This window comes from Salmo salar, chromosome ssa10, assembly GCF_905237065.1.
Source record: "Salmo salar chromosome ssa10, Ssal_v3.1, whole genome shotgun sequence".
In the NCBI taxonomy this organism is placed as follows: domain Eukaryota; kingdom Metazoa; phylum Chordata; class Actinopteri; order Salmoniformes; family Salmonidae; genus Salmo; species Salmo salar.
The window spans coordinates 109,275,926-109,303,567 of record NC_059451.1 but is presented as its reverse complement, the minus strand read 5'-3'; positions in this window follow the sequence as shown (position 1 = coordinate 109,303,567).

Sequence of the window (27,642 nt, the reverse complement as noted above, 5' to 3'; positions counted from 1 at the left end):
TGGCAGCCTAGGGGTGCGTCCAAACATCAAGAAGAAGGGCGGAAACCCAGTAGTCTCGTGAACAGTGCAGTTATGGGAGAATGTCAATGTGTTCAACATCTGAGGCCATTTAGCCTTGGACCTAGCTGGCAGAGCTCTAATCATCCCACCCAGCGTGCGATTTAGACGTTCTGCTTGACCGTTCCCCATGGGATGATAAGGTGTGGTGTGGGACTTTCCAACACCAGATAACTGAAGTAATTCTGCAATAAGTGAACTTTCAAAGTTAGCACCCCTGTCAGAATGGATACAATCAGCGAACCCATAAACGCAGAAGAAATTATTCCAGAGAACACGAGCCACAGTCTTAGCAGACTGGTTTGGACACGGATACGCACATGCCAGCTTAGTAAAGTGATCAGTCACTACTAACACATCAATAGACTTGTTGTTTGAATCTTCTGCAGTCCAGAAATCAATACACACAAGTTCCAAAGGTGCCGTTGTCACAATGGAGACAAGTGGAGCTCTTGCTTCAGGCTCAGGTGCTTTACTCAACACGCATCTCTTACAGTGGGCCACGTATTCCTTGACATCCTTTTCCATAGAGTCCCAGTAAAACCGCTGTCTCGTAAGCCACAATGTGCGCTGCTGATCCTGATGACCAGCATCATCATGAACTCCCTTCAACACAAGGCCTCTCAAAGACACAGGTACAACATACTGGAATATTTTCTTCTTACTCACTGGGTGTTTTGAGACACGATACAGAATCCCTAACCGCGTGGTGAGTTTTCCCCACTGTCTTAGAGTATAAACTGTTTCATTAGCTTCAAGGACTCGCTCTCTCCTAGATGGGCGCCGGCCTCTATCTACAAAGAACATTACTCTGCTGATGACAGGATCCAGTGACTGGTTATCATACAGCTCCTTGTGTGTAAAGACAGGTAAAGGGCTCTGACCCATGGACATCAACTTCTCAAGGTGCTGCGCATGTGAAATGGCCCTCACCGTGGCACCATCATCCCATCGGCGGTGAGCATGGAGGACAGCAGACACCTCTTCACAGGAAACCAACCCACCGACATCGTCTCCAGCTCTACTTAACTCACTCCCAGGAGCCATAGACGTTCCACAGCCAGCCTCGGGCTGTTCACAGGAGAGGCGGAACATGTCTTGAACATCACCCACTCGAAGACCTCTGGCTTCCTCCAGCAGGACATCATATTGGATTCTTGTCAGTCGGTGCAAAACTGTGGAGCGAACAAATGGCTCTCTGCTCAAGGCATCAGCAACGACATTCTTGGGACCTGGTATGTACTGGATATCAAAGTCAAAGGGTGCCAGCTTTGCGACCCATCTCTGCTCGCATGCATCAAGTCTCGGCTTTGTAAGAATATATTTGAGTGGATTGTTGTCGGTCCACACAGTAAACTTATGCCCTCGCAGCCAATGGCTGAATTTATCATGAATGGCCCATTTCATGGCTATAAATTAAGCCGGATACTTGCATTGTGCATGATTAAGAGATTTACTAGCAAAAGCTATTGGCCTGGCTATTGCCGTCCCATCTTGCACTTGGGATAGTACCGCTCCCAAACCACTAGTAGATGCATCCACAGAAAGTAAAAATGGCTGAGAAAAATCTGGATGAGCCAGCAGTGCCTGGTCAACTAGTGCTGATTTCAAAGCTTCAAAAGCGAGTTGACATTCGGCAGTCCAGTCTGCAGCAGTGAGCCTGCGAGAGGGACCAGGCCTCCTCCTACCCTTGCCTCTCCTAGGCTTCTTCTGACCTGTAGCTAGCTGAAACAACGGCCTAGCAACCATGGAACAATTCTCAATGTAGTGTTGATAGTATACTACCATACCAAGAAAAGAACGGATTTTGCTAGGAGACGGAGTGACACCATCAGCTTCCATCATCTTGCTCTCAGTCACGTTCAAAATAGTTTGAACTTTAGCAGGGTCAGTGGCTACACCTTCCTGAGAAATGATGTGACCCAAAAACTTAACAGACCTCCTCAAAAACTTGCACTTAGACGGAGACAGTTTAAGATTGTGCTCCTGCAACCGCTGAAAAACCATCTCAAGTCTCTGCAGACTCTCTTCTTCAGTCTTAGCAAAAAACATCAGATCATCCAAATAACAAAGGAGACTTAGAAAGTTTTGGTCACCAAAGATGGTCAGCATCATTCTCATAAACGTAGCCGGGCTGTTGCATAGGCCCTGAGGCAACTGATTGTACTCGTGCAGACCTAAAGGAGAGGAAAAGGCAGTGTATTTCTTATCCTCTTCATGCAGTGGCACGTTATAATACCCTGACGTCAAGTCCATTGTGCTGAAGAAGGCATTACCTCCCAGCGCGGCCAGTACATCAGCCTGATGAGGCAGGGGATGAGCGTCCTTTACAGTGCGTGCATTTAACCACCTAAAGTCAGTACATAGGCGCAAGTCCCCATTCTTTTTCCATACCAGCACCAAAGGTGAGGCATACTCACTGCTGGATTTTCTGACGATTTCCTTTTCCTCCATATCATCCAGTGTTTCCCTGAGTTTTTGGTAATGAGCTGGAGAAAGCCTACGATAAGGTAATCGAAATGGGCGGTCATCAGTCAGCCGTATGCGATGGCAGAACCCCTTTGCCTCACCACAATCTAGGCTATGTCTAGAGAACACTGTGTCATACTTCCCAATTAAATTGACAAGTTTATCCTTCCAGAACTGTGAAACTGGACACTCCTCAACAGACAGGCCTTGAAGTCCAAGATTGCTCAGTGTACTGTTGCCATGAACTACACTGCCACCAACTGAACTCTTAGCTGTCAGACTGCCGTGTGAGCTGTCACATTGAACTTTAGCCACGTTCTGGTAAGCTGCTTGCTGCTTGACATCATCAAAATCCTCTAATGCAATGCAAGGATACACATCCGCCACTTTAGCATTTCGTCTCAGGGTAACTGGTGATGTTGTTGGATTCACTATCTTCACAGGTAGCCATCCATCCCCCCACAGAGGCGTAACTACTCTCCCCACTAGTATGTGTCGATTCACACACCGAGACGTGCTGGGCTCGACAACAACAGTACTGCCCATAGAGAGTTTTGTCTTTGGGGGTAGGCGGCCCCACACCAGATGCTCACTCATGGGTTGGAGCGTTACTGCTCTCTTCAACTTAATGGTGCCTACTTTATCTGGGATGGAGTCTCCTCTCCATCTCTCCAGATTTGACAGGAGACGCAGGAAGTGGCTGTCATCGCACTGGCTAGAGGAACCTGGTGTACCCACCACCCGCCAGTAGCTGTCATTTGATTTGAACTGTCTAATCAAAGACTTCAACACATTAGTGCCCACAATGAGTTCATCAACCTGCCCATCTACAATAAGCACTGGGACTACATAGCTGAAGCCATAAAGCTGAATTTTTAAATCACACATGCCCACTGGGCAAGTTTGCTTCCCACCACAACCCACCAGGATGATATCTGAAGGAGCTAGAAAGTTCCCCTCTACCACTCCTGCCTCCCTCAACCGAGGTACAATATCTGCGTGCAGAGTAGTAGCCATGGACCCACTATCTAACATCCCCTTCAGCTCAACTTTATCCTGTACTAGCACAGAGGTGTAAAACAAACTGTCATTCTGAGTAATTCTCATTGTGTTCTGAAAAATGACTGTGTTGTTCTTGGGTACTGACTCACAAAAGTAAGAATAAACAGATTCGATATCATCATCAGTGGAGGAAAAACAAGACTGCCCCACATTGCCCTCCTCAGAATGGAGGCATTCTAGTTTTCCTGAGACCTGCCAGTCTGTCCACATCCAGGGCTCTGTCGCTGCCCAGCCTCACTACAGTCAAAGCTCATGTGGCCCGGAGAGAAGCACTTGAAGCACAGCTGGTGCATCTGACAGTGAGCTTTGGTCCAGTGATTAGTGCTTCCACAGACGGCGCACTCACGCTGACGTTTGTGGAACTGTTTACGGGGCCCTCTGTTCACAGACTGAGTATTGCTGACCAGAGCCTTCTCTAACAAAGTCAAAACCTTCTCTAATGTCTCACCCTCAGATATAGATGGTGCCTGGTCTGGTTCACGGCCACATTGAGAAAAGGATGACACCTTAGGTCTGTTCACAGGACCCACTCCCTCCTGGGGGGAGTCAAAGATGGCCGCCACCTGCTGTGAAAGTTGTGTTCTACATGCTTTACGTTCCCTTAACAGTTCATCCAACTGATTCTGTACCTCACTGGCTGTCCAGTCACGAAGGGGTTTGCTCTTGAACACTTGGGCCAACTCTTTATCAGGACAGTTGCGTACAAACATGACTGCCAACTCTGAGCACTCATTGGGTAGGGTCCTGCCCTCACTCACAAGGTACTGTTTGGCTGCCTCTGCAGCTTTGTTAAGCCTAATCCAGAAATCTATTGGACCCTCATTAGCATATGGTTTGATTGAATAGAAATCAGCTAATGGCATACCTGAGCAGACAGTATCCCCAAAGTGTTGCTTGAGAACACTGAACACCGCCTTAACATCGGTAACAACAGGGTTGTTACGCATCCAGACTTTGGTTACATCCCGTGCCCTCCCCATGAGCCTAGACATCACCTCCCCAACATTCTCAGACCCAGTGTAACCCCTCTTCTCTAAGTAGACTCCCATTAACTCCTCCCACTCCAGGACAGAGTACTTATCTGAGCCATCACCCCTAAAGAAAGGTGGAGGACTAACATCGGACTTCACAACCAGATTCAGCTTGGACGCATCAATAAAGGTTGACCCACACTGCTCAGGCAGGGGAAACTGCTGGGGTTGGTGAGGGGGACAGGCAGGAGCAAGACTTGAAACCCCAGACTGCAGTAAACTCGCTCTGATAGATTCACCTATCTCTGAACCAATCTGCTTAATAATGTCACTAAGCTGACTCGGAGGCGTCCCATTATCACTGAGGACTGTGGATGACGGTACATCAAAAGACAGAGGTGGGATACCCTGGTCAGGTGGAACAAACAGCCTACCCCTCCCAGCGCTTGCAAACTCAGGACTAGCAAACGCTCTACTCCCAGGAGCTGACTGTACAAGTGGTGTAAATGCAAGGACACCCCTCCCTCTACCCACACTAAAATCCCCAGCATAACTAAATTTGTGGACTTGAGAGTCTTCCATGGCTCAACAGAGCACTAAAATACAATGTAATTTACTGCATTCAAATACCAAAAAAATGGCAATAAACAAATTCATCAAAAACATACAAATAAGCACGAATACCTGTATCTAATGAGTATGCTACACTCACATTCACTGTTCACAGTATATATTAGCTTACAGCAAACCATCAACAAATGCGCATGCGCAGGTCGTGCGCCTCAGCCACATGCACAGCTCCCGGGGGTCGGCTTGAGCTGACCAGTCGGCAGGTCACGGCACCAGTTTGTAGCGTGGTTCGTTCTGCGTTGTGTATTTTTATTTAGGACACTGCCACAACTGGAATTCTGTTGGTAGATTCATTTTTATTCGACCTGCACACGAAGAGACAACACACAATATGTTAGCCCTCGGTGCAGTCACAGCTCTCGGGCACCTTGCTAGCTGAAGGTCCGGCAAAAGAGCGGGAACTGCATACATACATTCAGTGCCCAACAGCACACTATACAATTAAAATGATATACAACATATTCGGAACAAAATAAAAGACATACCTGCACACGAAGAGACAACACACAATATGTTAGCCCTCGGTGCAGTCACAGCTCTCGGGCACCTGCGTGAGCACATAGCAACTCACTCAAACACGGTCCCAAATACTCCCAAGTTACAATAGGTACCCTAATTAGCGAGCTTGGTGAAAGTTGTTAACATAAATCTTTATAATTGTTCACATTGTAACAAAACCTATAGTTGCGTAACAGCACTTTATGTAACTTTACCACAGTTTTATATTGCCAAATTACGGCGCCAAGGACAACATACCTTGCTAGCTGAAGGTCCGGCAAAAGAGAACGATAAAAGGGTACGTAAGTACGGATAACCCGCGATGGACCAAACCAAAATATACAAACTTTTACAATTAGGTGTATTTACAATATAGATATCAAAAAATGTTTGTACACCTAAAAATAACATTAACTATGCTGCTGTAATTAAATAAAGAAAACACATTGAATTATTATTATTGCTATTAACTTATTAACATCCCCTCTTGACCTGGCCTACTTGAACTGTCCTTGTGCGCAACTTGGTGCATAATCTAAGGGAACAACATCACTCTACTACACATGTGCACAACGTAGTCACGTTTCGTTTATTTATTTATTGATTTATTTGCTTTTGCTTAAAGTTTCACTTTGTAATAAATATGTGGAACTCAACATCCGCTGCGCCTTGGTCTGCTCATTTCCAAGACTGTGACAGATACACCAGAGTTACATACACCAAAGATACACCATGCACAGACAATTTGCTTTTCAGTATTAAAACCTAATCATTCTAAGTGTAGAAATATCTTCAAGTGAATTCAAGCCTACTAGAAAGTGTGTTCCCTCAGGCCTGGAAGGAAGCAAAAGTAATTCTGCTACCGAAGAATAGTAAAGCTCTCTTTACTGGTTCAAATAGCTGACCATTCAACCTGTTACCAACCCTTAGTAAACTTTTGGAAGAAATAGTGTTTGACCAGTTACAATGTTATTTTACAGTAAACAAATTGACTTTCAGCACGCTTATAGGGAAAGACGTTCAACAAGCACAGCACTTACACAAATGACTGATGATTGGCTGAGAGAAATGTATGATACAAAGATTGTGGGGTTGTTTTGTTAGACTTCAGTGCGGCTTTTGACATTGTCAATCATAGTCTGCTGCTGATAAAAACGTATGTGTTATGGCTTTACACCCCATGCTATATTGTGGATAAAGAGTTACCTGTCTAACAGAACACAGAGGGTGTTCTTTAATGGAAGCCTCTCCTGTCACGTTCTGACCAGTAAAGGGGTTATTTGTTATTGTAGTTTGGTCAGGACGTGGCAGGGGGGGTGTTTGTTTTATGTGGTTCGGGGTTTGTTGGGATATGTGTTATGTAAAGGGGTGTTTGATTAGATTAGTCCGGGGTTTTTGGTTAGGTTCTATGTTGTGTATTTCTATGTCTGTTCTAGAGTGTTTAGTTCTATGTTTAGTTAATTGGGATTGGGGCCTTCAATTGGAGGCAGCAGTTTCTCGTTGCCTTTGATTGAAGGTCCTATAATTAGGGGTATGTTTGTTATGGGAATAGGGGGAGGTTGTTTGTGCATTACTGTGCGTTCGTTTTCTTGGTTTGTATTTTCAGTGTTCTTTATTAAAAGTTAAAATGAGCACTCAACCCGCTGCGCCTTGGTCCACTTCCTACGACGACCGTTACATCTCCAACATAATCCAGGTAGAATCAGGAATTCCCCAGGTGTCAAGGCCCCTTGAGTAAAGCCAGTGTGTCTATGTATGCAGATGACTCAACATTATACACATCAGCTACTACTGTGAGTGAAATCACTACCGCACTTAACAAAGAGCTGCAGTTAGTTTCAGAATGGGTGGCAAGGAATAAGTCAGTACTAACTAAAAGCACTGTATTTGGGACAAATAATTCACTAAACCCTAAACCTCAACTAAATCTTGTAATGAATCATTTAGTAAGTTGAGCTGACTAAAATGCTTGGTGTACCCCTGGATTGTAAACTGTCATGGTCAAAACATGTTGATACAACAGTAGCTAAGATGGGGAGAAGTCTGTCCATAATAAAGCGCTGCTCTCTTTTCTTAACAACACTATGAACATGGCAGGTCCTAAAGGCCCTAGTTTTGTCGCACCTGGACTGCTGTGCCACAAAGAGGGACTTAGGAAAATTATAATTGGCTCAGAACAGGGCAGCACAGCTGGCCCTTTAACATTAATGATATGCATGTCAATATTTCATGGCTCAAAGTGGAGAAGAGATTGACTTCATTACTAATTGTTTTTGTTAGAAATGTTGACCTATTGAATGCACCGAGCTGTCTGTTTAAACTACAGCTCGGACACCCATGCATACCCCACAAGACATGCCACCAGAGGTCTCTTCGCAGTCCCCACGTCCAGAACAGACTATGGGAGGTGCACAGTACTACAGAGAGCCATGACTAAATGGAACTCTGTTCCACATCAGGTAACCGATGCAAGCAGTAGAATCCGATTTAAAAAACAGATATATATATACACCTTATGGAACAGCAAGTACTGTGAAGAGACAGACACACACACACACACACACACACACACACACACACATGTAAAGACACGCATACGCACACAAACGCGCTAGCACACGTACTCTAAACACACGATATTGTTGTATGGTGGTATTATACATTTTGTAGTGCATATACATTTTGTAGTGGTGTAATAATGTTATATGATGTACTGTTTTATCTTTGGTTTTATGTGTGATGTAAGTGCCTTAATGTATTTGGACCCCAAGAACAGTAGCTACTGCCTTGGCAGGAACTAATGGGGATACCTACTAAATACAAATACAAAAGCATGGAAGAAAGAACAGAATATTAATGTGAGTAAAAGAGAAGAAAGTGATTGTAATAATGAAATTCGGTCAGTGTAGGCCCAAGCTGTCACGACTTCCACTGAAGTTGGCTCCTCTCCTTGTTCGGGCGGCGTTCGGCGATCGACGTCACCGGCTTTCTAGCCATCGCCGCTCCTTTGTATTGTTTCCATACACACCTGGTTTTCATTTCCCCAATTAAGCTCCTTGTATTTAACCCTCTGTTTTGTGTGTAATTGTTTCATGTTATGTGATGTTAGTTTACGCGCTTTACTTTTATGTTCCGTTTTTTGAGCGGGTTTGATTTATGTAGTGCTCTCGTTTTGGAACTATAATAAAAGTGCACCTGTTCATTATACTCTGCTCTCCTGCACCTGACTTCACCTCAATACACCTTTTGACAGAATTACACACCTTCAATGGAGTCAGCAGGAGCAGGTACCCCGGTTAGAGGAGTCGAGGAGCGCGTCCAGGAACATTCGGCCATGTTACATTATCTTGGTGCCATGATGGATTGCGTTGTCCAGACCATGGACCGCTGGGAGAGACAGGAATTGCCTCGACCAGCACAACCAGGGTTGTCTCCATCCGTTCCATCCGGAGAGAGTTCCAGTGGGATGCGTCTCTCCCTTCCCAGGGAGTATGATGGAGCGGCAGCACAGTGCCAGGGATTCTTGTTACAACTGGACCTCTACCTGGCCACTGTGCACCCAGCTCCCTCAGGAGGGGGGAGAGTGGCCGCCCTCGTCTCCTGCCTCACAGGAAGAGCGCTGGAGTGGGCAAACGCCGTGTGGAGAGAAGGAGACACGGCGCCAGACCACTTCGAGGAGTTCACCCGTTGCATCAGGGCCATCTTCGACCATCCACCTGAGGGCAGAGCGGCGGGGGAGAGGCTCTTCCATTTGAGACAGGGGACGAGGAGCGCCCAGGACTTCTCCCTGGAATTCCGGACCTTGGCCGCCGAAGCAGGCTGGAACGACAGGGCCCTCATCGACCACTATCGATGCAGCCTACGAGAGGATGTCCGACGTGAGCTGCACTGCAGGGATGCCACCATTTCCTTCGACCAACTGGTGGATTTGTCCATCCGGTTGGATAACCTGCTGGTCACCCACGGACGTCCAGAGGGGGCTCTGTCGGTTCCATCGTCCAGCACCACCGCTCTGGTGCCCATGGAGTTAGGAGGGGCTGCTCATATGGAGACTGGAGGAGGAGCCATCACGTGCGCCATCTGTGGCCGCAGAAGACACACTGCCGGTCGGTGCCGTGTTGGTTCCTCTGGGAGTCGAGGCAACAGGCAGGGCACTCTGGCGTCACCCCAGGTGAGTTTGCACCACACTCATCCAGAGTCCTCTGTTGATCAACTGTTTGTGCCTGCTTGTTTCCCTGAGTTTCCCCCACATTCCCAGCATAAGGCGCTCGACGATTCAGGCGCAGCTGGGAATTTTATCGACAGAGCATTAGCCATTAGGTTAGGGATCCCTATTTTTCCTATAGTTAGACCCTTCCCGGTACATGCTCTAGATAGTCGACCATTAGGGTCTGGGCTAATCAAGGAGGCCACCATCTCCTTGGCCATGGTTATGCAGGGGAATCATGAGGAGAGAATCAGTCTCTTTCTCATTGACTCTCCTGTGTTTCCTGTGGTACTAGGCCTTCCTTGGTTGGCTCTGCATAACCACACTATTTCCTGGCAACAGAGGGCTCTCACGGGGTGGTCGCAAGAGTGCTCAGGGAGGTGTGTAGGGGTTTCCGTTGGTGCTACCACGGTGGAAAGTCCAGACCAGGTCTCCACCGTGCACATCCCCCCAGAATATGCCGAAAAAGAAGGAGACTAAATTACCATCTCATCGACGGGGGGATTGTGCGATAAATCTCCTGGCAGACGCTGCCCAGGAGTCACGTGTATCCCCTGTCGCAAGCGGAGACGGTGGCTATGGATACATATGTCTCTGAATCCCTGCATCAGGGGTACATTCGGCCCTCTACTTCACCCGCCTCCTCGAGTTTCTTTTTTGTGAAGAAGGATGGAGGTTTACGCCCGTGCATTGACTATACAGGTCTCAATCAAATCACGGTGAAGTACAGTTACCGGCTACCTCTTATCGCCACGGCGATTGAGTCAATGCATGGGGCGCGCTTCTTCATGAAACTGGATCTCAGGAGTGCGTATAACCTGGTGCGTATCCGGGAGGGAGACGAGTGGAAGACAGCGTTCAGTACCACCACAGGGCATTATGAGTACCTCGTCATGCTGTACGGGTTGATGAATGCTACATCAGTGTTCCAATCCTTTGTAGATGAGATTTTCTGGGGCCTGCACAGGCAGGGTGTAATGGTGTATATCGATGACATTCTGATTTACTCCGCTACACGCGCCGAGCATGTGTCCTTGGTGCGCAAGGTACTTGGATGACTGTTGGAGCATGACCTGTACGTCAAGGCTGAGAAATGCCTGTTTTTTCAGCAGGCCGTCTCCTTCCTAGGGTATCGCATTTCCACAACAGGGGTGGAGATGGAGAGTGACCGCATTGCAGCAATGCATAATTGGCCAACTCCCACCACGGTAAAGGAGGTGCAGCGATTTTTTGAGTTTGCCAATTACTACCGGAGATTTATCCAGGGTTTTGGCCAGGTTGCTGTGCCCATTACCTCACTGCTGAAGGGGGGTCCTGTAAGGTTGCGGTGGTCAGTTGAGGCGAACAGGGCTTTTGGGCGACTAAGAGCTCTGTTTACTTCGGCTCCAGTGCTGGCCCATCCGGATCCCTCTTTGGCATTCATAGTGGAGGTGGACGCGTCCGAGGCTGGGATAGGAGCCGTGCTCTCACACCGAAACTCCGCCCCTGTGCTTTCTTCTCGAAGAAGCTCAGCCCAGCGGAGCATAACTATGATGTGGGGGACCAGGAGTTGTTGGCTGTGGTTAAAGTGTTGAAAGCGTGGAGACATTGGCTTGAGGGGGCTAAACACCCTTTTCTCATCTGGACTGACCACCGCAACCTGGAGTACATCCGGGCAGCAAGGAGACTGAATCCTCGTCAGGCAAGGTGGGCCATGTTCTTTATCCGTTTTGTGTTTACCTTATCCTACAGACCAGGTTCCCAGAATAAGAAGGCAGACGCATTGTCCCAGCTATATGACACAGAGGAGCGGCCCATGGATCAGATTCCCATACTCCCGGCCTCCTGCCTGGTAGCGCCGGTTGTGTGGGATCTGAATGCGGACATTGAGCAGGTGTTGCGTACAGAGCCAGCTCCCCTCCAGTGTCCCGTTGGGCGTATGTACATTCCGTCTGCTGTCCGTGACCAGTTGATCTCTTGGCCCCACACGTCTCCCTCCTCTGGTCATCCGGGGATCGGTCAGACAGTGCGCTGTCTGACTGGGAAGTACTGGTGGCCCACTTTGGCTAAGGACGTGAGGGTTTATGTCTCCTCCTGCTCAGTGTGTGCCCAGTGTAAGGCTCCGAGACACCTTCCTAGAGGTAAGTTACATCCCTTACCCGTTCCACAATGACCTTGGTCACATCTGTCAGTGGATTTCCTAACGGATCTTCCTCCCTCACAGGGAAATACCACGATCCTGGTTGTTGTGGATCGTTTTTCTAAGTCCTGTCATTTCCTCCCTCTGCCTGGTCTCGCTATGGCCCTACAGACTGCGGAGGCCCTGTTTACACACGTCTTCCGGCACTACGAGGTGCCTGAGGATATAATGTCGGATCGGGGTCCCCAGTTCACGTCGAGAGTTTGGAAGGCGTTCATGGAACGTCTGGGGGTCTCGATTAGCCTTACCTCAGGTTTTCACCCCAAGAGTAACGGGCAGGTAGAGAGAGTCAACCAGGATGTGGGCAGGTTTCTGCGGTCCTATTGTCAGGACCGGCCGGGGGAGTGGGCAGCGTTTGTGCCCTGCGCCGAGATGGCACAGAACTCGCTTCACCACTCCTCCACTAACCTCTCCCCCTTTCAGTGCGTATTGGGGTACCAGCCGGTTCTGGCACCGTGGTATCAGGGTCAGACCGAAACTCCTGCGGTGGACAACTGGTTTAGGCACACGGAGGAGACATGGGAGGCCGCCCGTGTCCATCTCCAGCGAGCCGTGCGTCGCCAGAAAGCCAGCGCGGACCGTCACCGCAGTGAGACCCCGGTGCGAACCTGCCCCTTCGCCTGCCCTGCCGGAAGCTGGGTCCGTGGTTTGTGGGGCCATTTAAAGTCCTGAGGAGGGTGAACGAGGTATGTTATAGATTGCAGCTTCCCTCTGATTATCGTATTAACCCCTCGTTCCATGTGTCTCTCCTCAGGCCGGTGGTGGCTGGTCCGCTCCAGGAATCTGAGGTGCGGGAGGTCCCTTCGCCCCCTTTGGACATCGAGGGGGCCCCGGCGTACATCGTTTGTTCCTTCCTGGATTCGAGGCGTCGGGTCGGGGCGTCGGGGCCTTCAGTACCTCGTGGAGTGGGATGGGTACGGGCCGGAGGAGAGGTGCTGGGTTCCGGTTGCAGATGTTTTGGATACTGAACTGCTGCGGGAGTTTCACCGTCGCCGGCCGGGTCGCCCTGCGCCTCGTCCTCTGGGTCGTCCTCGAGGCCGGTGTCAGCGCGCCGCTGGAGCCACGCGTCGGGGGGGGAACTGTCACGACTTCCGCCGAAGTCGGCTCCTCTCCTTGTTCGGGCAGCGTTTGGCGATCGACGTCACCGGCTTTCTAGCCATCGCCACTCCATTTTTCATATATCCATTTGTCTTGTCTTGTTTCCATACACACCTGGTTTTCATTTCCCCAATTAAGCTACTTGTATTTAACCCTCTGTTTCCCATCATGTTTTGTGTGTAATTGTTTCATGTTATGTGGTGTTAGTTTACGCACTTTACTTTTATGTTCCGTTTTTTGAGCGCATTTGATTTATGTAGTGCTCTCGTTTTGGAACTATAATAAAAGTGCGCCTGTTCATTATACTCTGCTCTCCTGCACCTGACTTTGCCTCCAATACACCTTTTGACACAAGCACTTACCAAGCCCTCATTTGTTACCATCTGAGGGCTTCCAGAATTCCGGAGTCTGGCTATGGACAGGACACGTCCCTCTCATCTTCCATGTCTCCCAAACCTGCAAAAACACATGAGTTATATCCCCAGCGCCAGCTAATTAGAATTATCTTTAATTCGCAGGATTACAATTAATAGCTTACTGCAGGTCAGTGATTAAGAATCACCTGATAATGCTCCTGGGCTGCTAACTACACGAGGAGGAGAAATGATGACAGCTTCTCACATCTCCTCACCCCGCGTCACATTTCTCTTTAGGCTGGCCCATTGGGATGCTCCACATGCTCCGCCAACACAATGGAGGACTACCATTTCCTCTGTAATTAAAGTCCATTCAGGGAAATTACCGCCACCTAATTACCGGGTGGTTGTCAGCATTTGTTATAGGCTGAACAGGCTTCGTCTTCTTCTCCTTGCTTGAAGCCTGAACACAGGGGAGAGCAGTCTGCCGCTGAGTAGCTGATGCTGCTGTTGACACGTGCTCTGAAAGGAGCAGCCCTCACCAGGTCAATAGCTGCTATTTTCTCCTGATCCAAGATGCACGTCATCCTTCAGTCGCTATGACAGAAAATAACACAGTAATGTGTTTGATTGAATTAGATTCTCGTTTCGGCGAATAGGTGAACTATGACCTCTCAGACAAGCTGTAAAATTGCACCAGCTTTGTTTAAGTCATTGGATCGTGTTATGTTGTCAAAGATATGAACAAGGGCTTTCACAGGAAATGCTACTATTACATGTTCAGGAATGGCACATACTAATTGAAACAAATCATATTCTGACACACTGATTTCATGACTTGTAAAAAATGTTTAAATAAATGTGACAGCTATTCAAAGCAAGTTTAATTTTGGTTAAATCTATAACACAAATGCATAGAAGTTGTATTGCACTTTAGCACAGAGGAGAAAGCAGTGGATGTTTCATGCTCTAAGTGCTTCCATGTCCCACTGAGAGAGGAGCAGGCCATGACCAGGGAGAGGGCGGACCTTTCGCTCAATCCAACACAGCCGGAGCTCCTCTAAATTTGAAAAGGAGAGGGAGAGAGAGGGAGAGAGAAAAGAGAAAAGAGAGAGAGCATATGCAAGCAGCAGCCAGGACGGCTTCTCACAAAAGTTCGACCAAACCTACAGTATTCCTCATGTCCTCAAAACCAGGAACTCTCAGATGGACCAACCACAATGCAATGGCATTGTCTAATTACATGGATGAAATTGGCTGTCAATAAAAGGTCAGTGTTCATAGGCCTCTTAAACAGAGTTACACTGTAAAATGTCATGTTTTCTCTGAAAAAGTATATGTCTGGACAATATAGTGTGGGACCTGAACAGCTGAGCATATGGTTATCTTTTCCTCACGCTCCTAAATTGAAAATGACTATCTAATTATTCAGCCAGGGCTAATTTAATGACCGTGGACAGGTCTTCCTCCAATGTATATGTAAATCACACCGCTCACATAAAAATAGCACAGTCTGTCTGAGGAGCGAGATAATGTAGTAAATTATATTTTTATTAGAATATTAATATTTGGATGCTGCAGACTCGTCGGCATAGGGCAGTTTCTCTTGTAATCAGGATACTGGGGTAATTTTGTTGATGGGACTTTAAACCTTGGAGCATGGGAGAGAAGGGAGAGAGGGAGAGAGGGAGAGAAGGGAGAGAGAGAGAGAGAGGGAGAGAGAGAGAGGGAGAGAAGGGAGAGAGAGAGAGAGGGAGAGAAGGGAGGGAGAGAGAGAGAGAGGGAGAGAGAGAGGGAGGGAGAGGGAGGGAGGGAGAGGGGGATAATGTTGTCAGGACTGTACTGGCACAGTCAAGGTCAATTTACTAAATGAGAAAAGGGGGGAAAATGGCTTACAACGCAGTTTTAGGGGACTGGAATGAAACTGTTTACACACATTGATAACCAAGGTTTTGTAAATACAGCCAGTTCACCATGTGGTCACATTATACCCACATTTGCTGAGGATCTTAGATATGTAAGAAGAAGAAAATTATGCCAAATGCATTAAGACGGCATGGTGCAGCAGCCACTGTCAATCAAGGAAAGGTGTAAAAACACACAGAAATGGGTATCAGGATGGTTTGAGACATTCTGAAACTTAACAGCATTTAGCAAAAGTAAAAAATGCAATATTTAAAATTCTTCCAACATTTATCTCAGAACCTTTTTACACGCGCACGCATGCACGCTCGCACGCACGCACGCACGCACGCACGCACGCACGCACGCACGCACGCACACACACACACACACACACACACACACACACACACACACACTTGTGACACACACACTCACATTATCACACACACACACAAGGCCTAACTTCCATAGCCATACCCTCCAGCCCACACTCTAATCTAAGCCAGGTCTATGTGTGTTATTTCTTTGTGTCTGTTTGACTTCTCCATGCCCCGGACACAATTCCTCTCCTCTCCAGCGGAGCTTGCCTCTACCACGTTACCCACTTAAGGCATATAGGGGAGGAGGAAGAGGAGAAGGAGGAGTGGTCCTTCACCAGGGTTAAACCACAGGTCTCCATTCACCATACCATACCAATACACTGGCTTACACACGAATACCTAAAAATGGTGTGAAATGAATTATCACACTATTACAGACTATAATTAAAGACAATGATGTTAACAGAAATGTTGAGTTTATTAAGACATTTCATATAGGGGACTTGATAATACATGAACCTTAACCTTGATGATTTGTATCTCCTCAAGCCCCCATGAAGGATAACCAGCAATGAAGACTTACCATGTAAAATATTACCACATTCACAGCCAGCAATTATAGTAATGCCTTTTTTAGACAAAATTAGCATATGACCATTCCTCCTCTTTTCTGCTTCATAAAAACCCTCAAAGACCCACAGAAAAAAAAACTGAGAAAGCAGCCACTTACAGATCTGTAGTGTAGAAAGTGCTTGACTTGGGCAGGAGCTCACCAGAGCTGAGTACCGGCACCTTAAATGTTCTACTGTTTGACCTCCTGTTCCTCTTATAGAATATTAGCTCCAAACTTTCGTGGAGCTCCTGCACCTAAATATAAACAGTACTGGCACCCAAATTGAGTACCAGCAACTATTTCAGTCCAAGTCAAGCACTGAGTGTAGACCATATCGATACAATGTGTAGAGGTTGCACAATTTTAAGATGGTTGATTTGCTTCAGTCTATGGGGCAATGAGAAGAAAACAAATCGGAACCAAAGCAATTTCCAGCTCATTTCACAGAATAGTAATTCCCCACGCGGGACATCTAGGCTACACTCAGAGACCATAAGGATGGGATCTGTGGTAAACACTGGCATCGTCTAGTCTAGTCCTATCTCCCTATTGGCTTTCATTTTGTTTCAAGTTGTCTCTTTCATTAAATATGCCAGGGATGGCAAAAGAGGATTTCAAAGTCAACTCTGTTTGTTCTCAGATCACAACATTTTCTCATTTTGAGTTACCCACGACTCAGTAGAAAACAAGCAACTGTATTTTGGTTTTATCTGAATGTATGAATCCCATCACATTTGCAACTCAAAGTCCACGTTACACAATACTGTATGAGAGATGGACAAATCGTAAACTTAGGGGTCTAAAATACTTGATTTTATGTGACATTAAATGGACATCAGAAGTTTTCACCAAACTTTCACAAGTCACATTCATCTGTCATTTGGGAGAAGAAGGTGTGTCGCTTGAAAGAGAGATAAGGCTTAAAAGGAGTGTGTGTGTGTGTGTGTGTGTGTGTGTGTGTGTGTGTGTGTGTGTGTGTGTGTGTGTGTGTGTGTGTGTGTGTGTGTGTGTGTGTGTGTGTGTGTGTGTGTGTGTGTGCGTGCGTGTGTGTGCGTGTGTGTCTGCGCGTCTATGTGTTTGTGTCTGTATTTGTGTCTGTGTGTGTATGTGTGTGTGTCAGGGAGACACATGGTCACATTCCAGCATCAATCTTTCATGAAGCATCTGGAAAGGTCACAACAACACTCTCCTGAGCTGAGCTGATTCTCTACTGCCTGAACAGAGCTTTACTCCCCCTACTGGACACCAGAGGTACTACAGCCATGCACGACCACTACCCTGAGCGACGAGGGCCTTTTCTCATTTGGTAAAAATCCATCCTCCACTCTCTCTCGTCCATCCTCTCTCCTCCGTGACCCCTGAAACCGATAAGTGGTTGAGTAGTCAAGGAGATGTCAGTTCATTAGTAGGAGAACGGAAGAGTGTCCTCCCCTCCTCGATAGCCACCTTTCATTGAGGATAGTCATCTGTATCCTTTTACCTGAGTCCTTCGCAGAAGCGTTTTGAAATCTGCCACTCCCCTTTAAATCAGCTTTTATTTTGTCAGAGGAGAAAAGCATGCACACATTTAAAAACAATATGCTACTTATTGTTTTGTCTATAAATGTCTTCCACAACTAACTGAAACTGTTTTAATCACTTTCCACATTTATTTCATGTAAACGCAATTCGACTGATGACGCGCGAGTGGAGACGAGTCTCATTTCATACAAGCGCATTTTTGTCCACGTTCCCTTTCCTCAACACCTCTCCTTGATTACCTTTGATATTCTTCAAAATGAGGCGAGAGAGGACAGAGGAGAGAGGACGCAGGATGCAGGAGTTAAGCAAATTCAATTGAGAAAAGGCCAGGGTTAGCAGCACAAACACCCCCTCAGTCTTACATCATGAATTTTCATACGCCCATTAGCCAGCCTTGCAGCTCTCTCCCCTGACAGCTACACAATGAGGGCTATATATTTTAATTTAAACACCATAAACCCGTTGAGTGCTTAATTAACTTGAACCATCTTTAGGGGAAGGAAGCCAATTTCGAGAGGGTCGCACGGAGCCGATTCCAAATCAAACGGTTTTACATCCTCCATCCATTGGCCAGTGTCTGATTAACACATGGAATTACCATGTTGGTAAAAGTCCTATTCCCAGCCCCCAGGGAAATCACTATGCACATGCACAGAGCATGAGTAGCACAACTATTGTTTGAGTTCAACGACGTCATTGAATGGCTTTATACATACAGAACAGAGGGAGATCCATTCATTTCACTTCCTTTCTCCCAGTAGCTTTGTTATTTTAGAATGGTCCATGCAAACACGCCAAAAGTAACCAGACGCAGCCAGATATCCTGAAAGGATATGTCCCATACAGAAATACGTATTTGAAAGGATCCTAAAAGTCATTATTTTGGCAGCAATCATTTTTCAGGTATAGTCAAACAATAAATACCTTTCTAATGTACTGTCACAAAGACATCCTCTGTATTTGGAAGAGTAGACATGCTTATTATTGTAGCCTAACAATGTCTGGCTGGCTTAATGTTCTATAAAACATTCTCTGTATCTACCTAATGTTTTGCGCTATCTCTATTTTGCCATCTCTTATCTAACCCTTTCAGTGACAGAGTCAATTAATATTTAATTTTGTCCAAAAACATCAACATCTTATCATGTATATATCTCCCTTTTACTATGCATTTAGATGTATGACACAAGATGCAAAGGGACTTTGCCAATCAGGCCCTAATGAGAAATTAAAACAAGTTCTTGTGTGTACAGATCACAAGCTTTGGAGAATGTAAATGGGAATGATCTTTAATTAAGAGAGCAAGCCAAACATTTTCATTAGGTCTGCATGGAAATGAGCCCAGGGAGCTGACTGGTCTCTGGAGAGTCTCTCTGCTCTGATTCTCTCTCTGCTCTGTTCCAAGACATGGCTTTTGTCACAAATGAGGTTAACGCCTGGAGGCTGCTTCCCTCCCTCCCTCTCTATAATTTCTCTCCCCCATCCCTCTATCTCCTTGCCTGCGTGACTGGTTCCCGTCGGGATTCAGGGAGGAGGGGGCCTCCTCATCCCCCTTCTTCCCCAGGAGCACTGCCCACAAACTGTGATCTTATCTCACATGATGTTAACAGATGTAATCCTATTACAGAGACACTCTCTCTCTCGCTCGCTCTCTCTTTCTCTCTCTCTCTCTGTTCTCTATACAACCCTAAAGCAAGGTGTCTGTTGCCTCTTAAAGCAGGCCAGGATGATGTCAGATGCCCAGAGTGCCTACCCCCTGGTTGGTCCATGTCCCTTTCTATGTTTCCAATATGGATGCCAACCCTGGGCATAATAAGTCAGGGCAGACCTTTGACTATCAGGGGCCTATCCTAAAGACATGCTATACTGTAGGTTAGTAGAGGGTTAATATGTATGTGTGACTGACAGAGTTCTCTCTCTCTCATTCTCTCAGGCTGTGTGTTCTTGTTGTAACTCAAGGTGTTCCTCTGTTCCCTGTTAGCTACAGGGAAGTGGAAGTAAGCCTGAGTAGGCCCATCTGAGCCCCTCTCCGCCCCTGGCCCCTGACACACTCACCCTCAACATGGGGCAGAGACAGAGGGGCGGGTGACTGAGGTTCATTCCCTACCGCTGGCTGGCTGCACAGCCTCCCCTCACAACAACACATTTGACTTTGGTGGAGACATACAGTAGGATCTATTCCTTTAACGTGCTATAGTAATGCCTCCTTTTACCTTTACCATGGTTACAGTACATGTTTTACAGTACAGCACACAGTAGTGACAATAGAGACTCATCTGTGGGTGATGCCTGCTTGACTTCATCTACATCTTACCCAGAGGCACCCCACTCAGTCACAGTGAGGAACAGGCCTACACCACAATAAACAAACAGAAAGATGTAACAAAATATGCACTGTATTGCCTGAAGCATCACATAGGTACTCACCCTTTAATGTCTCATCACATAGGTGCTCACCCTTTAACGTCTCATCACATAGGTGCTCACCCTTTAACGTCTCATCACATAGGTACTCACCCTTTAATGTCTCATCACATAGGTGCTCACCCTTTAACGTCTCATCACATAGGTACTCACCCTTTAATGTCTCATCACATAGGTGCTCACCCTTTAACGTCTCATCACATAGGTGCTCACCCTTTAACGTCTCATCACATAGGTACTCACCCTTTAACGTCTCATCACATAGGTGCTCACCCTTTAACGTCTCATCACATAGGTGCTCACCCTTTAACGTCTCATCACATAGGTACTCACCCTTTAACGTCTCATCACATAGGTACTCACCCTTTAACGTCTCATCACATAGGTGCTCACCCTTTAACGTCTCATCACATAGGTGCTCACCCTTTAACGTCTCATCACATAGGTGCTCACCCTTTAACGTCTCATCACATAGGTACTCACCCTTTAACGTCTCATCACATAGGTACTCACCCTTTAACGTCTCATCACATAGGTACTCACCCTTTAACGTCTCATCACATAGGTGCTCACCCTTTAATGTCTCATCACATAGGTGCTCACCCTTTAACGTCTCATAACATAGGTACTCACCCTTTAATGTCTCATCACATAGGTACTCACCCTTTAATGTCTCATCACATAGGTACTCACCCTTTAACGTCTCATCACATAGGTACTCACCCTTTAATGTCTCATCACATAGGTACTCACCCTTTAACGTCTCATCACATAGGTACTCACCCTTTAATGTCTCATCACATAGGTACTCACCCTTTAATGTCTCATCACATAGGTACTCACCCTTTAACGTCTCATCACATAGGTACTCACCCTTTAACGTCTCATCACATAGGTACTCACCCTTTAACGTCTCATCACATAGGTACTCACCCTTTAATGTCTCATCACATAGGTACTCACCCTTTAATGTCTCATCACATAGGTACTCACCCTTTAACGTCTCATCACATAGGTACTCACCCTTTAACGTCTCATCACATAGGTACTCACCCTTTAACGTCTCATCACATAGGTACTCACCCTTTAACGTCTCATCACATAGGTACTCACCTTTTAACGTCTCATCACATAGGTGCTCACCCTTTAACGTCTCATTAAGTTTAGGGCTTGTGCTAAAAGCCACCACAGTACACATACATAATGGTACGCACACACCTACACACACGCACTCACACACACACACACGCATGCACACACACACACACACTAAATCTCCTGATTATCTGACCTGTTTGAAGTGGCACCTCTGCAGTTATATTTAGAGGGAAAACTCTCTCAATATTGACACATTATCCTGTGGGACAGGCTGGATCTACTTGACCTGAAGATTAACCACGACTGATGTCATTACACAAATGGGAAATACAGCATGCAAACCATAAGCCTATGTGTGTGGTGCTGAAGGAAAGCAGCACAGTGCAGTCAATCTCTACCACCATAGGAACAGTCAGTCTCTACCATAGGAACAGTCAATCTCTACCATAGGAACAGTCAGTCTCTACCATAGGAACAGTCAGTCTCTACCATAGGAACAGTCAATCTCTACCATAGGAACAGTCAGTCTCTACCATAGGAACAGTCAGTCTCTACCATAGGAACAGTCAGTCTCTACCATAGGAACAGTCAATCTCTACCATAGGAACAGTCAGTCTCTACCATAGGAACAGTCAATCTCTACCATAGGAACAGTCAATCTCTACCATAGGAACAGTCAGTCTCTACCATAGGAACAGTCAGTCTCTACCATAGGAACAGTCAGTCTCTACCATAGGAACAGTCAGTCTCCACCATAGGAACAGTCAGTCTCTACCATAGGAACAGTCAGTCTCTACCATAGGAACAGTCAGTCTCTACCATAGCAACAGTCATTCTCTACCATAGGAACAGTCAGTCTCCACCATAGGAACAGTCAGTCTCTACCATAGGAACAGTCAGTCTCCACCATAGGAACAGTCAGTCTCTACCATAGGAACAGTCAATATCTACCATAGGAACAGTCAGTCTCCACCATAGGAACAGTCAGTCTCTACCATAGGAACAGTCAGTCTCTACCATAGGAACAGTCAGTCTCCACCATAGGAACAGTCAGTCTCTACCATAGGAACAGTCAATCTCTACCATAGCAACAGTCAGTCTCTACCATAGGAACAGTCAGTCTCTACCATAGGAACAGTCAGTCTCTACCATAGGAACAGTCAGTCTCTACCATAGGAACAGTCAGTCTCCACCATAGGAACAGTCAGTCTCTACCATAGGAACAGTCAATCTCTACCATAGGAACAGTCAGTCTCTACCATAGGAACAGTCAGTCTCTACCATAGGAACAGTCAGTCTCTACCATAGGAACAGTCAGTCTCTCTACCATAGGAACAGTCAGTCTCTACCATAGGAACAGTCAGTCTCTACCATAGGAACAGTCAGTCTCTACCATAGGACCAGTCAGTCTCTACCATAGGAACAGTCAGTCTCTACCATAGGAACAGTCAGTCTCTACCATAGGAACAGTCAGTCTCTACCATAGGAACAGTCAGTCTCTACCATAGGAACAGTCAGTCTCCACCATAGGAACAGTCAGTCTCTACCATAGGAACAGTCAGTCTCTACCATAGGAACAGTCAGTCTCCATCATAGGAACAGTCAGTCTCTACCATAGGAACAGTCAGTCTCTACCATAGGAACAGTCAGTCTCTACCATTGGAACAGTCAGTCTCTACCATAGGAACAGTCAGTCTCGACCATAGGAACATAGTGGGCTGTGTCTGAATCAATGGCCCCAACAGTACTGTGTCTGTCTGTGCAGTGGGCTGTGTCTGAATCAACGGCCCCAACAGTACTGTGTCTGTCTGTGCAGTGGGCTGTGTCTGAATCAACGGCCCCAACAGTACTGTGTCTGTCTGTGCAGTGGGCTGTGTCTGAATCAACGGCCCCAACAGTACTGTGTCTGTCTGTGCAGTGGGCTGTGTCTGAATCAATGGCCCCAACAGTACTGGGTCTGTCTGTGCAGTGGGCTGTGTCTGAATCAATGGCCCCAACAGTACTGTGTCTGTCTCTGCAGTGGGCTGTGTCTGAATCAATGGCCCCAACAGTACTGGGTCTGTCTGTGCAGTGGGCTGTGTCTGAATCAACGGCCCCAACAGCTCTTCGGTCAACAGTTGGATACCCCAGGGCTCCTTTCTTCTCTCTCCACTCTGGAGCCACTCTGCAACGATAAATAATACACACAGTTGTTTGAAGAAGTCTTGGCTTCCTCATCAGTAAAACAATATATTTCAGGAGGTCAGAGAAGATAAAGAGACAGATAACGTGGGTGAGAGAAACACTCTTTCTGTAGTCTACATGAAGTGAATGAAACAGTAGACACTGTTAGAGGGACTGAATGTGTGTCTGTTGAAGTGAGGGCCTATAGGGAGGCTGGATCTTGGAGAGAGATGTGGATAGACACCAGATAGATAGTAGTGGAGGAGTGTGTTTAGTAACCTGCTGTCAGCCTCCCTGCCAGACTTCTCCTACAAAGGGTGAAAAGGAATCTTTGACTTTCTCCTCATGCTTACAAGAGACATACTCTCTGCCTGAGTCCCTCTCAAAGGATGGCGACCAAAGCTGGTATCTTTGATTAAATACAAACAGAGATGTCCTCACTCAAACATGCCCCCCCCCCCCAACACTCCACATCTGAAATAGAGATGAATCAAGCTGTGGCCTCCAAAGTAATCAAAAATGTATTTCCATATCTGGTAATTGAATTGCGTACAAGCGGCAAGTTAATGAGGTCATCCTTTCCGCTGCAATGAGAGGAAAGCACAAATAATTATCTAAAAAATTTTCCTTACGTAGCAATTAATTTGAACCCTCCTCTCCTCTCCCTGGTGTTCCCCTGTCTGGGTGTGTGTGTGTGTGTGTGTGGTTGAGTGGGTCATGGTTAAGGCTGAGTGGGATTGACATGCGATTGATGTGGCGGTGGTGCAGAGCCATGCGGTGTGACGCGGTGCAGACAGGGGGAGGTAATCAAGGCCCTACAGCTGTTCTGGGGCTCAGAGACTTCCAGGTGACTGTCACCTGAAATTTCACATGCTGGCACTGTCTCCAAGAGTGTTGGGTCACTGGAGGAGAGGAGTGCTGATCGGGCATCTGGCTCCAGGTGGTGTGTGTGTGTATGTGTGCTTGTATGTGTGTATTTAGGGGAGATGAGGGAGGTTGTCTCATACTGACGTAGGAGATGGGAGGAGAAGGTGGAAGGAGCTTTGAGGCACATAGAAAGGGGGTCTGTCACTTGGGCACCCAGCCAGGACTCTGACAAGCAGGAACAAGCCCTTAAAGCTGTGAGGGCGTCTGTCTGTTCCACCAGGGGTAATATCACCCTACAGAGAACCTCTGTCTACTCTGCTCCATTCTGGGATCAGTGGGATGAAACACAAGACTGAAATATAGGACCTTGTGTGTGTGTGTATGATTGTGTGTGAATATGTGTGTGTTTGTATTGTGTGTATGTGTGTACTATATGAGTGCGTTTGTCCAGTTATTAAGGCCTAATATAATTTGAGGATTCTGAGATGTCATTCCAGTGACATCACAAGAAGGAGGCAGAGGCAGCACACTGGGCCCCACTGCGTAGGGAAATGAGCTCTGTTTCACCTGTCACTCATCCCATGTTTCCATTTTGCTATATTAACAAGGAGATCACCCTCAGTCAGGTCAAAGTACCTGTCAGAGCTGGTCTCTCCTTTGCCTAACAGGGGGCCCTCCACGCTGCCGTAGGGGAAACGTTCTCTCTGCCTAACAGGGGGCCCTCCACGCTGCCGTAGGGGAAGCATTCTCTCTGCCTAACAGGGGGCCCTCCACACTGCCATAGGGTAAGCGTTTTCTTTGCCTAACAGGGGGCCCTCCACGCTGCCGTAGGGGAAACGTTCTCTCTGCCTAACAGGGGGCCCTCCACGCTGCCGTAGGGGAAGCGTTCTCTCTGCCTAACAGGGGGCCCTCCACACTGCCATAGGGTAAGCGTTTTCTCTGCCTAACAGGGGGCCCTTCACGCTGTCGTAAAGGAAGCGTTCTTTCTGCCTAACGGGGGCCCCTCCACGCTGCTGTATGGGAAGCATTCTCTCTGCCTAACAGGGCTTCCTCCACGCTGCCGTATGGGAAGCATTCTCTCTGCCTAACAGGGCTTCCTCCACGCTGCCGTATGGGAAGCATTCTCTCTGCCTAACAGGGCTTCCTCCACGCTGCCGTATGGGAAGCGTCCTCTCTGCCTAACGGGGGCCCCTCCACGCTGCCATAGGGGAAGCCTGACAGAGCATTCAGAGCATTCAGAAAATACAGGGTTAATAAGCTTGGTAGTCTTCTCAGCAGCGTATGTGTCAGTAATTGAGATAATGGAAGAGGGGGTAGGACCTTTCTAACCTCTAACCTTAATTTAGTCCTTTGCCTTATTTATGTGATATGCTCTGTCGGAGGGAAGACCCCTGACAAAACAGATCAATGACCTATGACCCTGGTATAAAGTGACACCTTGTGTTTCCCTCACGTCCTCCATTAGGGCTAGTACGTCTCCCATTTGTTCTTATTGACAGTGAAAAAAGGCTTTCATTATCCCCTGCTTCCTCAGTGCTTCCTCATTGTCCTCCATTCAGAATGAGGTAGCTAACTGTTTATCTAGTGAAAGTAGCTAGCTAGCGTAACCTTTCCCGTTTCCCCTCTGACATGTCGACTTCTGCTCCTCTCCCTCAGCAACGTTGACAAACCGCCCTAAAAACATGAATTATTCAGCTCCGAAATTAATCTTAGTTTCACAAAAAAAGGAAATGTGTTCTCGCCCCCTGAATTAAATGACAGACTAAATAGGATTACATCAACTCTGCTTCAGCTCTATTCCATTGCCATCCCAACCAATTTACCTGCTTGATAAACACAGGGGGAGGAGCAGTATGGGGGAGCTAGCTGTATGCTAATAGGGGAATGCAGAAAGACGAATCCCAAAGTGACATTAATCTGATCACGTTAACAGGAACCTTGTTATTTGTGTTAATTCAGATGTGGTGGTTTTAATGTAAAGTGACAGACCCTGCAGCCAACTCATGACAATAAACTCTGTTCATATCTTCCCCCAATCTGAGGGAATGAGAAGTTCCCCTATGCTCTCCAACTACCATCCACCTCACCTCATCCATAAAAGATTCCCTATCCCGTGTCATGCATATTGTACGTTTCTAATAAGAATAGGGAGATGCAAACAAGCAGCGCAGGGTAAAGCCCAGCGGATATCCAGCATGGTGCAGTCAGTGTGAAGATGCTTGTGTTGGCAGATTCACAATATCTATCAGACAGAACTTGTCCTCCTTTGACCATAAGCTGTACCGTTCATCAGTTCATATCCCTTTAATACAGAACATAGTTCAATAACAATCAACATGTTTCCAACAATGTCATCAATTTGAAACAGTTTTCGTGTTAGATTTTGTGAAGCTAAAAACTGTTTTCTATGAGTATGCATTTTAACAAAAGCAGGTACAGTATAAGTGAGCTGATTCCACAATGTTCACAGCATGACGAATGGACTACAGTCTGTTAAGATAAAATCAAAGACATAGGCTATTGATTAGATCTGCAATGAGACACACATACTGTCCTTATCCAGAAATCAGGGATTTGAACTAGTTCAGGGAACAGAACTGAAAACCGGAAAAGAACGAACAGAATCAGAAATGGAAACAAAAGTGATTTATACTGTTCCGGGATCCTTTATTTTAAAAGCATGGGAACCGGTTAATAACATTATTTTAGGTTCCGGACATTTTTTTCCAGTCCCACAAAAAATGCAACAAAGCGCCTATACAAAGCCCTCACTCTGTCACGCAGAAACATATTACAGTGTTTGCCTACCAGATGAAAATCTTTGCCGCTGTGCGTACGTGTGTAGACTACCTGCCCCTCCCCCTCCGAAGCATAGGCTACTGTGGCCTACTGACGTTACAAGCGTGATTCAGAAATTGGGGAGAAAGATTTTTAACTAAACTAACTCACTTTTTTAATGCTAGTTAAGGATACTATAGTTATCAAGTTTCACATTGGATTTATTAACTACAAAAATGTAAGACTTGTTTTAATAAAAAATTCGGTGCCACTCTGCACACACAAGCTTGTTAGCTAGCTAACTCTGGTCCAATGTTAAGCCAACTCTCTGAAGTACAAAGACATTCAAAGTTCCTTCATAGAAGCCAATCTTCCTTATGTATAATTCTGTGGGCCTAATTCAGATAATGCATGTCATAACAAGAT